We start from the raw sequence: 15,313 nt of genomic DNA, 5'->3' as shown, positions 1-15,313 counted from the left end.
AGATCCTCTCCCCCAGAATCCCTCTGTTGCTAAGGTTTCATGTCCTGCAGATCCTCTCCCCCAGAATCCCTCTGTAGCTAAGGTTTCCTATCCTGCAGATCCTCTCTCCCAGAATCCCTCTGTTGCTTAGGTTTCCTGTCCTGCAGATCCTCTTCCCCAGAATCCCTCGGTTGCTAAGGTTTCCTGTCCTGCAGATCCTCTCCCCCCAGAATTCCTCTGTTGCTAAGGTTTCCTGTCCTGTAGATCCTCTCCCCCAGAATCCCTCTGTTGCTAGGGTTTCCTGTCCTGCAGATCCTCTCCCCCAGAATTCCTCTGTTGCTAAGGTTTCCTGTCCTGTAGATCCTCTCCCCCAGAATCCCTCTGTTGCTAGGGTTTCCTGTCCTGCAGATCCTCTCCCCCAGAATCCCTCTGTTGCTAAGGTTTCCTGTCCTGCGGATCCTCTCCCCCAGAATTCTCTTTTGTTAAGGTTTCCTGTACTGCAGATCCTCTCCCTCAGAATCCCTCTGTTGCTAAGGTTTCCTGTCCTGCAGATCCTCTCCCCCAGAATCCCTCTGTTGCTAAGGTTTTCTGTCCTGCAGATCCTCTCCTCCAGAATCCCTCTGTTACTAAGGTTTCATTTGCTGCAGATCCTCTCCTCCAGAATCCCTCTGTTACTAAGGTTTCATTTGCTGCAGATCCTCTCCCCCAGAATCACTCTGTTGCTAAGGTTTCCTGTCCTGCAGATCCTCTCCCTCAGAATCCCTCTGTTGCTAAGGTTTCCTGTCCTGCAGTTCCTCTCCCCCAGAATCCCTCTGTTGCTAATGGTTCCTGTCCTGCAGATCCTCTCCCCCAGAATCCACCTGTTGCTAAGGGTTCCTGTCCTCCAGATCCTCTCCCCCAGCATCCCTCTGTTGCTAAGTTTTCATGTCCTTCAGATCCTCTCACCCAGAATCCCTCTGTTGCTAAGGTTTCCTGTCCTGCAGATCCTCTCCCCCAGAATCCCTCTTTTGCTAAGGTTTCATGTCCTGCAGATCCTCTCCCCCAGAATCCCTCTGTTGCTAAGGTTTCCTGATCTGCAGTTCCTCTCCCCCAGAATCCCTCTGTTGCTAGGGTTTCCTGTCCTGCAGATCCTCTCCCCCAGAATCCCTCTGTTGCTAGGGTTTCATGTCCTGCAGATCCTCTCCCCCAGAATCCCTCTGTAGCTAAGGTTTCCTATCCTGCAGATCCTCTCCCCCAGAATCCCTCTGTTGCTTAGGTTTCCTGTCCTGCAGATCCTCTCCCCCAGAATCCCTCGGTTGCTAAGGTTTCCTGTCCTGCAGATCCTCTCCCCCAGAACCCCTCTGTTGCTAAGGTTTCCTGTCCTGCAGATCCTCTCCCCCAGAATCCCTCTGTTGCTAAGGTTTCATGTCCTGCAGATCCTCTCCCCCAGAATCCCTCTGGTGCTAAGGTTTCATGTCCTGCAGATCCTCTCCCCCAGAATCTCTCTGTTGCTAAGCTTTCAGGTCCTGCAGATCCTCTCCCCCAGAATCCCTCTGTTGCTAAGGTTTCCTGTGCTGCAGATCCTCTCCCCCAGAATCCCTCTGTTGCTAAGGTTTCCTGTTCTGCAGTTCCTCTCCCCCAGAATCCCTCTGTTGCTAAGGTTTCCTGTCCTGCAGATCCTCTCCCCCAGAATCCCTCTGTTGCTAGGGTTTCCTGTCCTTCGGATCCTCTCCCCCAGAATCCCTCTGTTGCTAAGGTTTCCTGTCCTGCGGATCCTCTCCCCCAGAATTCTCTGTTGTTAAGGTTTCCTGTCCTGCAGATCCTCTCCCCCAGAATCCCTCTGTTGCTAAGGTTTCCTGTCCTGCGGATGCTCTCCCCCAGAATTCTCTGTTGTTAAGGTTTCCTATCCTGCAGATCCTCTCCCCCAGAATCCCTCTGTTGCTAAGGTTTCCTGTCCTGCAGACCCTCTCCCCCAGAATCCCTCTGTTGCTAAGGTTTTCTGTCCTGCATATCCTCTCCTCCAGAATCCCTCTGTTACTAAGGTTTCATTTGCTGCAGATCCTCTCCTCCAGAATCCCTCTGTTACTAAGGTTTCATTTGCTGCAGATCCTCTCCTCCAGAATCACTCTGTTGCTAAGGTTTCCTGTCCTGCAGATCCTCTCCCTCAGAATCCCTCTGTTGCTAAGGTTTCCTGTCCTGCAGTTCCTCTCCCCCAGAATCCCTCTGTTGCTAATGGTTCCTGTCCTGCAGATCCTCTCCCTCAGAATCCCTCTGTTGCTAAGGTTTCCTGTCCTGCAGATCCTCTCCCCCAGAATCCCTCTTTTGCTAAGGTTTCATGTCCTGCAGATCCTCTCCCCCAGAATCCCTCTGTTGCTAAGGTTTCCTGATCTGCAGTTCCTCTCCCCCAGAATACCTCTGTTGCTAGGGTTTCCTGTCCTGCAGATCCTCTCCCCCAGAATCCCTCTGTTGCTAGGGTTTCATGTCCTGCAGATCCTCTCCCCCAGAATCCCTCTGTAGTTAAGGTTTCCTATCCTGCAGATCCTCTCCCCCAGAATCCCTCTGTTGCTTAGGTTTCCTGTCCTGCAGATCCTCTCCCCCAGAATCCCTCGGTTGCTAAGGTTTCCTGTCCTGCAGATCCTCTCCCCCCAGAACCCCTCTGTTGCTAAGGTTTCCTGTCCTGCAGATCCTCTCCCCCAGAATCCCTCTGTTGCTAAGGTTTCATGTCCTGCAGATCCTCTCCCCCAGAATCCCTCTGGTGCTAAGGTTTCATGTCCTGCAGATCCTCTCCCCCAGAATCTCTCTGTTGCTAAGATTTCAGGTCCTGCAGATCCTCTCCCCCAGAATCCCTCTGTTGCTAAGGTTTCCTGTGCTGCAGATCCTCTCCCCCAGAATCCCTCTGTTGCTAAGGTTTCCTGTTCTGCAGTTCCTCTCCCCCAGAATCCCTCTGTTGCTAAGGTTTCCTGTCCTGCAGATCCTCTCCCCCAGAATCCCTCTGTTGCTAGGGTTTCCTGTCCTGCAGATCCTCTCCCCCAGAATCCCTCTGTTGCTAAGGTTTCCTGTCCTGCGGATCCTCTCCCCCAGAATTCTCTGTTAAGGTTTCCTGTCCTGCAGATCCTCTCCCCCAGAATCCCTCTGTTGCTAAGGTTTCCTGTCCTGCAGATCCTCTCCCCCAGAATCCCTCTGTTGCTAAGGTTTTCTGTCCTGCATATCCTCTCCTCCAGAATCCCTCTGTTACTAAGGTTTCATTTGCTGCAGATCCTCTCCCCCAGAATCACTCTGTTGCTAAGGTTTCCTGTCCTGCAGACCATCTCCCCCAGAATCCCTCTGTTGCTAAGGTTTCCTGTCCTGCAGATCCTCTCCCCCAGAATCCCTCTGTTGCTAAGGTTTCATGTCCTTCAGATCCTCTCCCCCAGAATCCCTCTGTTGCTAAGGTTTCCTATCCTGCAGATCCTCTCCCCCACAATCCCTCTGTTGCTAAGGTTTCATGTCCTGCAGATCCTCTCCCCCAGAATCCACCTGTTGCTAAGGTTTTATGTCCTGCAGATCCTCTCCCCCAGAATCCCTCTGTTGCTAAGGTTTCCTATTCCTGCAGATCCTCTCCCCCAGAATCCCTCTGTTGCTAAGGTTTCATGTCCTGCAGATCCTCTCCCCCAGAATCCCTATGTTGCTAAGGTTTTATGTCCTGCAGATCCTCTCCCCCAGAATCCCTCTGTTGCTAAGGTTTCCTGTCCTGCAGATCCTCTCCCCTAGAATACACCTGTTGCTAAGGTTACATGTCCTGCAGATCCTCTCCCCCAGAATCCCTCTGTAGCTAAGGTTTCATGTCCTGCAGATCCTCTCTCCCAGAATCCCTCTGTTGCTAAGGTTTCCTGTCCTGCAGATCCTCTCCCCCAGAATCCCTCCGTTGCTAAGGTTTCCTGTCCTGCAGATGCTCTCCCCCAGAATCCCTCTGTTGCTAAGGTTTCCTGTCCTGCAGATCCTCTCCCCCCAGAACCCCTCTGTTGCTAAGGTTTCCTGTCCTGCAGATCCTCTCCCCCAGTATTCTTCTGTTGCTAAGGTTGCCTGTCCTGCAGATCCTCTCCCCCAAGAACCCCTCTGTTGCTAAGGTTTCCTGTACTGCAGATCCTCTCCCCCAGAATCCCTCTGTTGCTAAGATTTCATGTCCTGCAGATCCTCTCCCCCATAATCCCTCTGGTGCTAAGGTTTCATGTCCTGCAGATCCGATCCTCTCCCCCAGAATCTCTCTGTTGCTAAGCTTTCAGGTCCTGCAGATCCTCTCCCCCAGAATCCCTCTGGTGCTAAGCTTTTAGGTCCTGCAGATTCTCTCCCCCAGAATCACTCTGTTGCTAAGGGTTCCTGTCCTGCAGATTCTCTCCCCCAGAATCGACCTGTTGTTAAGGTTTCCTGTCCTGCAGATCCTCTCCCCTAGAATCCAACTGTTGCTAAGGTTACATGTCCTGCAGATCCTCTCGCCCAGAATCTCTATGTTGCTAAGGTTTCCTGTCCTGCAGATCCTCTCCCCCAGAATCCCTCTGTTGCTAAGGTTTCCTGTCCTGCAGATCCTCTCCCCCAGAATCCCTCTGTTGCTAAGGTTTCCTGTCCTGCAGATCCTCTCCTCCAGAATCCCTCTGTTACTAAGGTTTCATTTGCTGCAGATCCTCTCCTCCAGAATCCCTCTGTTACTAAGGTTTCATTTGCTGCAGATCCTCTCCCCCAGAATCACTCTGTTGCTAAGGTTTCCTGTCCTGCAGATCCTCTCCCTCAGAATCCCTCTGTTGCTAAGGTTTCCTGTCCTGCAGTTCCTCTCCCCCAGAATCCCTCTGTTGCTAATGGTTCCTGTCCTGCAGATCCTCTCCCCCAGAATCCACCTGTTGCTAAGGTTTCCTGTCCTCCAGATCCTCTCCCCCAGCATCCCTCTGTTGCTAAGTTTTCATGTCCTTCAGATCCTCTCCCCCAGAATCCCTCTGTTGCTAAGGTTTTCTGTCCTGCAGATCCTCTCCTCCAGAATCCCTCTGTTACTAAGGTTTCATTTGCTGCAGATCCTCTCCTCCAGAATCCCTCTGTTACTAAGGTTTCATTTGCTGCAGATCCTCTCCCCCAGAATCACTCTGTTGCTAAGGTTTCCTGTCCTGCAGATCCTCTCCCTCAGAATCCCTCTGTTGCTAAGGTTTCCTGACCTGCAGTTCCTCTCCCCCAGAATCCCTCTGTTGCTAATGGTTCCTGTCCTGCAGATCCTCTCCCCCAGAATCCACCTGTTGCTAAGGTTTCCTGTCCTCCAGATCCTCTCCCCCAGCATCCCTCTGTTGCTAAGTTTTCATGTCCTTCAGATCCTCTCCCCCAGAATCCCTCTGTTGCTAAGGTTTCCTGTCCTGCAGATCCTCTCCCCCAGAATCCCTCTTTTGCTAAGGTTTCATGTCCTGCAGATCCTCTCCCCCAGAATCCCTCTGTTGCTAAGGTTTCCTGATCTGCAGTTCCTCTCCCCCAGAATCCCTCTGTTGCTAGGGTTTCCTGTCCTGCAGATCCTCTCCCCCAGAATCCCTCTGTTGCTAGGGTTTCATGTCCTGCAGATCCTCTCCCCCAGAATCCCTCTGTAGCTAAGGTTTCCTATCCTGCAGATCCTCTCCCCCAGAATCCCTCTGTTGCTTAGGTTTCCTGTCCTGCAGATCCTCTCCCCCAGAATCCCTCGGTTGCTAAGGTTTCCTGTCCTGCAGATCCTCTCCCCCAGAACCCCTCTGTTGCTAAGGTTTCCTGTCCTGCAGATCCTCTCCCCCAGAATCCCTCTGTTGCTAAGGTTTCATGTCCTGCAGATCCTCTCCCCCAGAATCCCTCTGGTGCTAAGGTTTCATGTCCTGCAGATCCTCTCCCCCAGAATCTCTCTGTTGCTAAGCTTTCAGGTCCTGCAGATCCTCTCCCCCAGAATCCCTCTGTTGCTAAGGTTTCCTGTGCTGCAGATCCTCTCCCCCAGAATCCCTCTGTTGCTAAGGTTTCCTGTTCTGCAGTTCCTCTCCCCCAGAATCCCTCTGTTGCTAAGGTTTCCTGTCCTGCAGATCCTCTCCCCCAGAATCCCTCTGTTGCTAGGGTTTCCTGTCCTTCAGATCCTCTCCCCCAGAATCCCTCTGTTGCTAAGGTTTCCTGTCCTGCGGATCCTCTCCCCCAGAATTCTCTGTTGTTAAGGTTTCCTGTCCTGCAGATCCTCTCCCCCAGAATCCCTCTGTTGCTAAGGTTTCCTGTCCTGCAGATCCTCTCCCCCAGAATCCCTCTGTTGCTAAGGTTTCCTGTCCTGCGGATGCTCTCCCCCAGAATTCTCTGTTGTTAAGGTTTCCTATCCTGCAGATCCTCTCCCCCAGAATCCCTCTGTTGCTAAGGTTTCCTGTCCTGCAGATCCTCTCCCCCAGAATCCCTCTGTTGCTAAGGTTTTCTGTCCTGCATATCCTCTCCTCCAGAATCCCTCTGTTACTAAGGTTTCATTTGCTGCAGATCCTCTCCTCCAGAATCCCTCTGTTACTAAGGTTTCATTTGCTGCAGATCCTCTCCTCCAGAATCACTCTGTTGCTAAGGTTTCCTGTCCTGCAGATCCTCTCCCTCAGAATCCCTCTGTTGCTAAGGTTTCCTGTCCTGCAGTTCCTCTCCCCCAGAATCCCTCTGTTGCTAATGGTTCCTGTCCTGCAGATCCTCTCCCCCAGAATCCACCTGTTGCTAAGGTTTCCTGTCCTCCAGATCCTCTCCCCCAGCATCCCTCTGTTGCTAAGTTTTCATGTCCTTCAGATCCTCTCCCCCAGAATCCCTCTGTTGCTAAGGTTTCCTGTCCTGCAGATCCTCTCCCCCAGAATCCCTCTTTTGCTAAGGTTTCATGTCCTGCAGATCCTCTCCCCCAGAATCCCTCTGTTGCTAAGGTTTCCTGATCTGCAGTTCCTCTCCCCCAGAATCCCTCTGTTGCTAGGGTTTCCTGTCCTGCAGATCCTCTCCCCCAGAATCCCTCTGTTGCTAGGGTTTGATGTCCTGCAGATCCTCTCCCCCAGAATCCCTCTGTAGCTAAGGTTTCCTATCCTGCAGATCCTCTCCCCCAGAATCCCTCTGTTGCTTAGGTTTCCTGTCCTGCAGATCCTCTCCCCCAGAATCCCTCGGTTGCTAAGGTTTCCTGTCCTGCAGATCCTCTCCCCCCAGAACCCCTCTGTTGCTAAGGTTTCCTGTCCTGCAGATCCTCTCCCCCAGAATCCCTCTGTTGCTAAGGTTTCATGTCCTGCAGATCCTCTCCCCCAGAATCCCTCTGGTGCTAAGGTTTCATGTCCTGCAGATCCTCTCCCCCAGAATCTCTCTGTTGCTAAGATTTCAGGTCCTGCAGATCCTCTCCCCCAGAATCCCTCTGTTGCTAAGGTTTCCTGTGCTGCAGATCCTCTCCCCCAGAATCCCTCTGTTGCTAAGGTTTCCTGTTCTGCAGTTCCTCTCCCCCAGAATCCCTCTGTTGCTAAGGTTTCCTGTCCTGCAGATCCTCTCCCCCAGAATCCCTCTGTTGCTAGGGTTTCCTGTCCTGCAGATCCTCTCCCCCAGAATCCCTCTGTTGCTAAGGTTTCCTGTCCTGCGGATCCTCTCCCCCAGAATTCTCTGTTAAGGTTTCCTGTCCTGCAGATCCTCTCCCCCAGAATCCCTCTGTTGCTAAGGTTTCCTGTCCTGCAGATCCTCTCCCCCAGAATCCCTCTGTTGCTAAGGTTTTCTGTCCTGCATATCCTCTCCTCCAGAATCCCTCTGTTACTAAGGTTTCATTTGCTGCAGATCCTCTCCCCCAGAATCACTCTGTTGCTAAGGTTTCCTGTCCTGCAAACCATCTCCCCCAGAATCCCTCTGTTGCTAAGGTTTCCTGTCCTGCAGATCCTCTCCCCCAGAATCCCTCTGTTGCTAAGGTTTCATGTCCTTCAGATCCTCTCCCCCAGAATCCCTCTGTTGCTAAGGTTTCCTATCCTGCAGATCCTCTCCCCCAGAATCCCTCTGTTGCTAAGGTTTCATGTCCTGCAGATCCTCTCCCCCAGAATCCACCTGTTGCTAAGGTTTTATGTCCTGCAGATCCTCTCCCCCAGAATCCCTCTGTTGCTAAGGTTTCCTATTCCTGCAGATCATCTCCCCCAGAATCCCTCTGTTGCTAAGGTTTCATGTCCTGCAGATCCTCTCCCCCAGAATCCCTATGTTGCTAAGGTTTTATGTCCTGCAGATCCTCTCCCCCAGAATCCCTCTGTTGCTAAGGTTTCCTGTCCTGCAGATCCTCTCCCCTAGAATACACCTGTTGCTAAGGTTACATGTCCTGCAGATCCTCTCCCCCAGAATCCCTTTGTAGCTAAGGTTTCATGTCCTGCAGATCCTCTCTCCCAGAATCCCTCTGTTGCTAAGGTTTCCTGTCCTGCAGATCCTCTCCCCCAGAATCCCTCCGTTGCTAAGGTTTCCTGTCCTGCAGATGCTCTCCCCCAGAATCCCTCTGTTGCTAAGGTTTCCTGTCCTGCAGATCCTCTCCCCCCAGAACCCCTCTGTTGCTAAGGTTTCCTGTCCTGCAGATCCTCTCCCCCAGTATCCTTCTGTTGCTAAGGTTGCCTGTCCTGCAGATCCTCTCCCCCAAGAACCCCTCTGTTGCTAAGGTTTCCTGTACTGCAGATCCTCTCCCCCAGAATCCCTCTGTTGCTAAGATTTCATGTCCTGCAGATCCTCTCCCCCATAATCCCTCTGGTGCTAAGGTTTCATGTCCTGCAGATCCGATCCTCTCCCCCAGAATCTCTCTGTTGCTAAGCTTTCAGGTCCTGCAGATCCTCTCCCCCAGAATCCCTCTGGTGCTAATCTTTCAGGTCCTGCAGATTCTCTCCCCCAGAATCACTCTGTTGCCAAGGGTTCCTGTCCTGCAGATTCTCTCCCCCAGAATCGACCTGTTGTTAAGGTTTCCTGTCCTGCAGATCCTCTCCCCTAGAATCCAACTGTTGCTAAGGTTACATGTCCTGCAGATCCTCTCGCCCAGAATCTCTATGTTGCTAAGGTTTCCTGTCCTGCAGATCCTCTCCCCCAGAATCCCTCTGTTGCTAAGGTTTCCTGTCCTGCAGATCCTCTCCCCCAGAATCCCTCTGTTGCTAAGGTTTCCTGTCCTGCAGATCCTCTCCTCCAGAATCCCTCTGTTACTAAGGTTTCATTTGCTGCAGATCCTCTCCTCCAGAATCCCTCTGTTACTAAGGTTTCATTTGCTGCAGATCCTCTCCCCCAGAATCACTCTGTTGCTAAGGTTTCCTGTCCTGCAGATCCTCTCCCTCAGAATCCCTCTGTTACTAAGGTTTCCTGTCCTGCAGTTCCTCTCCCCCAGAATCCCTCTGTTGCTAATGGTTCCTGTCCTGCAGATCCTCTCCCCCAGAATCCACCTGTTGCTAAGGTTTCCTGTCCTCCAGATCCTCTCCCCCAGCATCCCTCTGTTGCTAAGTTTTCATGTCCTTCAGATCCTCTCCCCCAGAATCCCTCTGTTGCTAAGGTTTCCTGTCCTGCAGATCCTCTCCCCCAGAATCCCTCTTTTGCTAAGGTTTCATGTCCTGCAGATCCTCTCCCCCAGAATCCCTCTGTTGCTAAGGTTTCCTGATCTGCAGTTCCTCTCCCCCAGAATCCCTCTGTTGCTAGGATTTCCTGTCCTGCAGATCCTCTCCCCCAGAATCCCTCTGTTGCTAGGGTTTCATGTCCTGCAGATCCTCTCCCCCAGAATCCCTCTGTAGCTAAGGTTTCCTATCCTGCAGATCCTCTCCCCCAGAATCCCTCTGTTGCTTAGGTTTCCTGTCCTGCAGATCCTCTCCCCCAGAATCCCTCGGTTGCTAAGGTTTCCTGTCCTGCAGATCCTCTCCCCCAGAACCCCTCTGTTGCTAAGGTTTCCTGTCCTGCAGATCCTCTCCCCCAGAATCCCTCTGTTGCTAAGGTTTCATGTCCTGCAGATCCTCTCCCCCAGAATCCCTCTGGTGCTAAGGTTTCATGTCCTGCAGATCCTCTCCCCCAGAATCTCTCTGTTGCTAAGCTTTCAGGTCCTGCAGATCCTCTCCCCCAGAATCCCTCTGTTGCTAAGGTTTCCTGTGCTGCAGATCCTCTCCCCCAGAATCCCTCTGTTGCTAAGGTTTCCTGTTCTGCAGTTCCTCTCCCCCAGAATCCCTCTGTTGCTAAGGTTTCCTGTCCTGCAGATCCTCTCCCCCAGAATCCCTCTGTTGCTAGGGTTTCCTGTCCTGCAGATCCTCTCCCCCAGAATCCCTCTGTTGCTAAGGTTTCCTGTCCTGCGGATCCTCTCCCCCAGAATTCTCTGTTGTTAAGGTTTCCTGTCCTGCAGATCCTCTCCCCCAGAATCCCTCTGTTGCTAAGGTTTCCTGTCCTGCAGATCCTCTCCCCCAGAATCCCTCTGTTGCTAAGGTTTCCTGTCCTGTGGATGCTCTCCCCCAGAATTCTCTGTTGTTAAGGTTTCCTATCCTGCAGATCCTCTCCCCCAGAATCCCTCTGTTGCTAAGGTTTCCTGTCCTGCAGATCCTCTCCCCCAGAATCCCTCTGTTGCTAAGGTTTTCTGTCCTGCATATCCTCTCCTCCAGAATCCCTCTGTTACTAAGGTTTCATTTGCTGCAGATCCTCTCCTCCAGAATCCCTCTGTTACTAAGGTTTCATTTGCTGCAGATCCTCTCCTCCAGAATCACTCTGTTGCTAAGGTTTCCTGTCCTGCAGATCCTCTCCCTCAGAATCCCTCTGTTGCTAAGGTTTCCTGTCCTGCAGTTCCTCTCCCCCAGAATCCCTCTGTTGCTAATGGTTCCTGTCCTGCAGATCCTCTCTCCCAGAATCCACCTGTTGCTAAGGTGTCCTGTCCTCCAGATCCTCTCCCCCAGCATCCCTCTGTTGCTAAGTTTTCATGTCCTTCAGATCCTCTCCCCCAGAATCCCTCTGTTGCTAAGGTTTCCTGTCCTGCAGATCCTCTCCCCCAGAATCCCTCTTTTGCTAAGGTTTCATGTCCTGCAGATCCTCTCCCCCAGAATCCCTCTGTTGCTAAGGTTTCCTGATCTGCAGTTCCTCTCCCCCAGAATCCCTCTGTTGCTAGGGTTTCCTGTCCTGCAGATCCTCTCCCCCAGAATCCCTCTGTTGCTAGGGTTTCATGTCCTGCAGATCCTCTCCCCCAGAATCCCTCTGTAGCTAAGGTTTCCTATCCTGCAGATCCATTCCCCCAGAATCCCTCTGTTGCTTAGGTTTCCTGTCCTGCAGATCCTCTCCCCCAGAATCCCTCGGTTGCTAAGGTTTCCTGTCCTGCAGATCCTCTCCCCCCAGAACCCCTCTGTTGCTAAGGTTTCCTGTCCTGCAGATCCTCTCCCCCAGAATCCCTCTGTTGCTAAGGTTTCATGTCCTGCAGATCCTCTCCCCCAGAATCCCTCTGGTGCTAAGGTTTCATGTCCTGCAGATCCTCTCCCCCAGAATCTCTCTGTTGCTAAGATTTCAGGTCCTGCAGATCCTCTCCCCCAGAATCCCTCTGTTGCTAAGGTTTCCTGTGCTGCAGATCCTCTCCCCCAGAATCCCTCTGTTGCTAAGGTTTCCTGTTCTGCAGTTCCTCTCCCCCAGAATCCCTCTGTTGCTAAGGTTTCCTGTCCTGCAGATCCTCTCCCCCAGAATCCTTCTGTTGCTAGGGTTTCCTGTCCTGCAGATCCTCTCCCCAGAATCCCTCTGTTGCTAAGGTTTCCTGTCCTGCGGATCCTCTCCCCCAGAATTCTCTGTTAAGGTTTCCTGTCCTGCAGATCCTCTCCCCCAGAATCCCTCTGTTGCTAAGGTTTCCTGTCCTGCAGATCCTCTCCCCCAGAATCCCTCTGTTGCTAAGGTTTTCTGTCCTGCATATCCTCTCCTCCAGAATCCCTCTGTTACTAAGGTTTCATTTGCTGCAGATCCTCTCCCCCAGAATCACTCTGTTGCTAAGGTTTCCTGTCCTGCAGACCATCTCCCCCAGAATCCCTCTGTTGCTAAGGTTTCCTGTCCTGCAGATCCTCTCCCCCAGAATCCCTCTGTTGCTAAGGTTTCATGTCCTTCAGATCCTCTCCCCCAGAATCCCTCTGTTGCTAAGGTTTCCTATCCTGCAGATCCTCTCCCCCAGAATCCCTCTGTTGCTAAGGTTTCATGTCCTGCAGATCCTCTCCCCCAGAATCCACCTGTTGCTAAGGTTTTATGTCCTGCAGATCCTCTCCCCCAGAATCCCTCTGTTGCTAAGGTTTCCTATTCCTGCAGATCCTCTCCCCCAGAATCCCTCTGTTGCTAAGGTTTCATGTCCTGCAGATCCTCTCCCCCAGAATCCCTATGTTGCTAAGGTTTTATGTCCTGCAGATCCTCTCCCCCAGAATCCCTCTGTTGCTAAGGTTTCCTGTCCTGCAGATCCTCTCCCCTAGAATACACCTGTTGCTAAGGTTACATGTCCTGCAGATCCTCTCCCCAGAATCCCTCTGTAGCTAAGGTTTCATGTCCTGCAGATCCTCTCTCCCAGAATCCCTCTGTTGCTAAGGTTTCCTGTCCTGCAGATCCTCTCCCCCAGAATCCCTCCGTTGCTAAGGTTTCCTGTCCTGCAGATGCTCTCCCCCAGAATCCCTCTGTTGCTAAGGTTTCCTGTCCTGCAGATCCTCTCCCCCCAGAACCCCTCTGTTGCTAAGGTTTCCTGTCCTGCAGATCCTCTCCCCCAGTATCCTTCTGTTGCTAAGGTTGCCTGTCCTGCAGATCCTCTCCCCCAAGAACCCCTCTGTTGCTAAGGTTTCCTGTACTGCAGATCCTCTCCCCCAGAATCCCTCTGTTGCTAAGATTTCATGTCCTGCAGATCCTCTCCCCCATAATCCCTCTGGTGCTAAGGTTTCATGTCCTGCAGATCCGATCCTCTCCCCCAGAATCTCTCTGTTGCTAAGCTTTCAGGTCCTGCAGATCCTCTCCCCCAGAATCCCTCTGGTGCTAAGCTTTCAGGTCCTGCATATTCTCTCCCCCAGAATCACTCTGTTGCTAAGGGTTCCTGTCCTGCAGATTCTCTCCCCCAGAATCGACCTGTTGTTAAGGTTTCCTGTCCTGCAGATCCTCTCCCCTAGAATCCAACTGTTGCTAAGGTTACATGTCCTGCAGATCCTCTCGCCCAGAATCTCTATGTTGCTAAGGTTTCCTGTCCTGCAGATCCTCTCCCCCAGAATCCCTCTGTTGCTAAGGTTTCCTGTCCTGCAGATCCTCTCCCCCAGAATCCCTCTGTTGCTAAGGTTTCCTGTCCTGCAGATCCTCTCCCCTAGAATCCACCTGTTGCTAAGGTTACATGTCCTGCAGATCCTCTCCTCCAGAATCCCTCTGTAGCTAAGGTTTCATGTCCTGCAGATCCTCTCTCCCAGAATCCCTCTGTTGCTAAGGTTTCCTGTCCTGCAGATCCTCTCCCCCAGAATCCCTCCGTTGCTAAGGTTTCCTGTCCTGCAGATGCTCTCCCCCAGAATCCCTCTGTTGCTAAGGTTTCCTGTCCTGCAGATCCTCTCCCCCCAGAACCCCTCTGTTGCTAAGGTTTCCTGTCCTGCAGATCCTCTCCCCCAGTATCCTTCTGTTGCTAAGGTTGCCTGTCCTGCAGATCCTCTCCCCCAAGAACCCCTCTGTTGCTAAGGTTTCCTGTACTGCAGATCCTCTCCCTCAGAATCCCTATGTTGCTAAGGTTTCCTGTCCTGCAGATCCTCTCCCCTAGAATCCAACTGTTGCTAAGGTTACATGTCCTGCAGATCCTCTCGCCCAGAATCTCTATGTTGCTAAGGTTTCCTGTCCTGCAGATCCTCTCCCCCAGAATCCCTCTGTTGCTAAGGTTTCCTGTCCTGCAGATCCTCTTCCCCAGAATCCCTCTGTTGCTAAGGTTTCCTGTCCTGCAGATCCTCTCCTCCAGAATCCCTCTGTTACTAAGGTTTCATTTGCTGCAGATCCTCTCCTCCAGAATCCCTCTGTTACTAAGGTTTCATTTGCTGCAGATCCTCTCCCCCAGAATCACTCTGTTGCTAAGGTTTCCTGTCCTGCAGATCCTCTCCCTCAGAATCCCTCTGTTGCTAAGGTTTCCTGTCCTGCAGTTCCTCTCCCCCAGAATCCCTCTGTTGCTAATGGTTCCTGTCCTGCAGATCCTCTCCCCCAGAATCCACCTGTTGCTAAGGTTTCCTGTCCTCCAGATCCTCTCCCCCAGCATCCCTCTGTTGCTAAGTTTTCATGTCCTTCAGATCCTCTCCCCCAGAATCCCTCTGTTGCTAAGGTTTCCTGTCCTGCAGATCCTCTCCCCCAGAATCCCTCTTTTGCTAAGGTTTCATGTCCTGCAGATCCTCTCCCCCAGAATCCCTCTGTTGCTAAGGTTTCCTGATCTGCAGTTCCTCTCCCCCAGAATCCCTCTGTTGCTAGGGTTTCCTGTCCTGCAGATCCTCTCCCCCAGAATCCCTCTGTTGCTAGGGTTTCATGTCCTGCAGATCCTCTCCCCCAGAATCCCTCTGTAGCTAAGGTTTCCTATCCTGCAGATCCTCTCCCCCAGAATCCCTCTGTTGCTTAGGTTTCCTGTCCTGCAGATCCTCTCCCCCAGAATCCCTCGGTTGCTAAGGTTTCCTGTCCTGCAGATCCTCTCCCCCAGAACCCCTCTGTTGCTAAGGTTTCCTGTCCTGCAGATCCTCTCCCCCAGAATCCCTCTGTTGCTAAGGTTTCATGTCCTGCAGATCCTCTCCCCCAGAATCCCTCTGGTGCTAAGGTTTCATGTCCTGCAGATCCTCTCCCCCAGAATCTCTCTGTTGCTAAGCTTTCAGGTCCTGCAGATCCTCTCCCCCAGAATCCCTCTGTTGCTAAGGTTTCCTGTGCTGCAGATCCTCTCCCCCAGAATCCCTCTGTTGCTAAGGTTTCCTGTTCTGCAGTTCCTCTCCCCCAGAATCCCTCTGTTGCTAAGGTTTCCTGTCCTGCAGATCCTCTCCCCCAGAATCCCTCTGTTGCTAGGGTTTCCTGTCCTGCAGATCCTCTCCCCCAGAATCCCTCTGTTGCTAAGGTTTCCTGTCCTGCGGATCCTCTCCCCCAGAATCCCTCTGTTGCTAAGGTTTCCTGTCCTGCAGATCCTCTCCCCCAGAATCCCTCTGTTGCTAGGGTTTCCTGTCCTGCAGATCCTCTCCCCCAGAATCCCTCTGTTGCTAAGGTTTCCTGTCCTGCAGATCCTCTCCCCCCAGAACCCCTCTGTTGCTAAGGTTTCCTGTCCTGCAGATCCTCTCCCCCAGTATCCTTCTGTTGCTAAGGTTGCCTGTCCTGCAGATCCTCTCCCCCAAGAACCCCTCTGTTGCTAAGGTTTCCTGTACTGCAGATCCTCTCCCTCAGAATCCCTATGTTGCTAAGGTTT

Source organism: Ambystoma mexicanum, chromosome 13 (genome assembly GCF_040938575.1).
Source record: "Ambystoma mexicanum isolate Mex_15411 chromosome 13, UKY_AmexF1_1, whole genome shotgun sequence".
In the NCBI taxonomy this organism is placed as follows: domain Eukaryota; kingdom Metazoa; phylum Chordata; class Amphibia; order Caudata; family Ambystomatidae; genus Ambystoma; species Ambystoma mexicanum.
The sequence above is the reverse complement of the archived record's forward strand: the minus strand, read 5'-3'. Positions refer to the sequence as shown.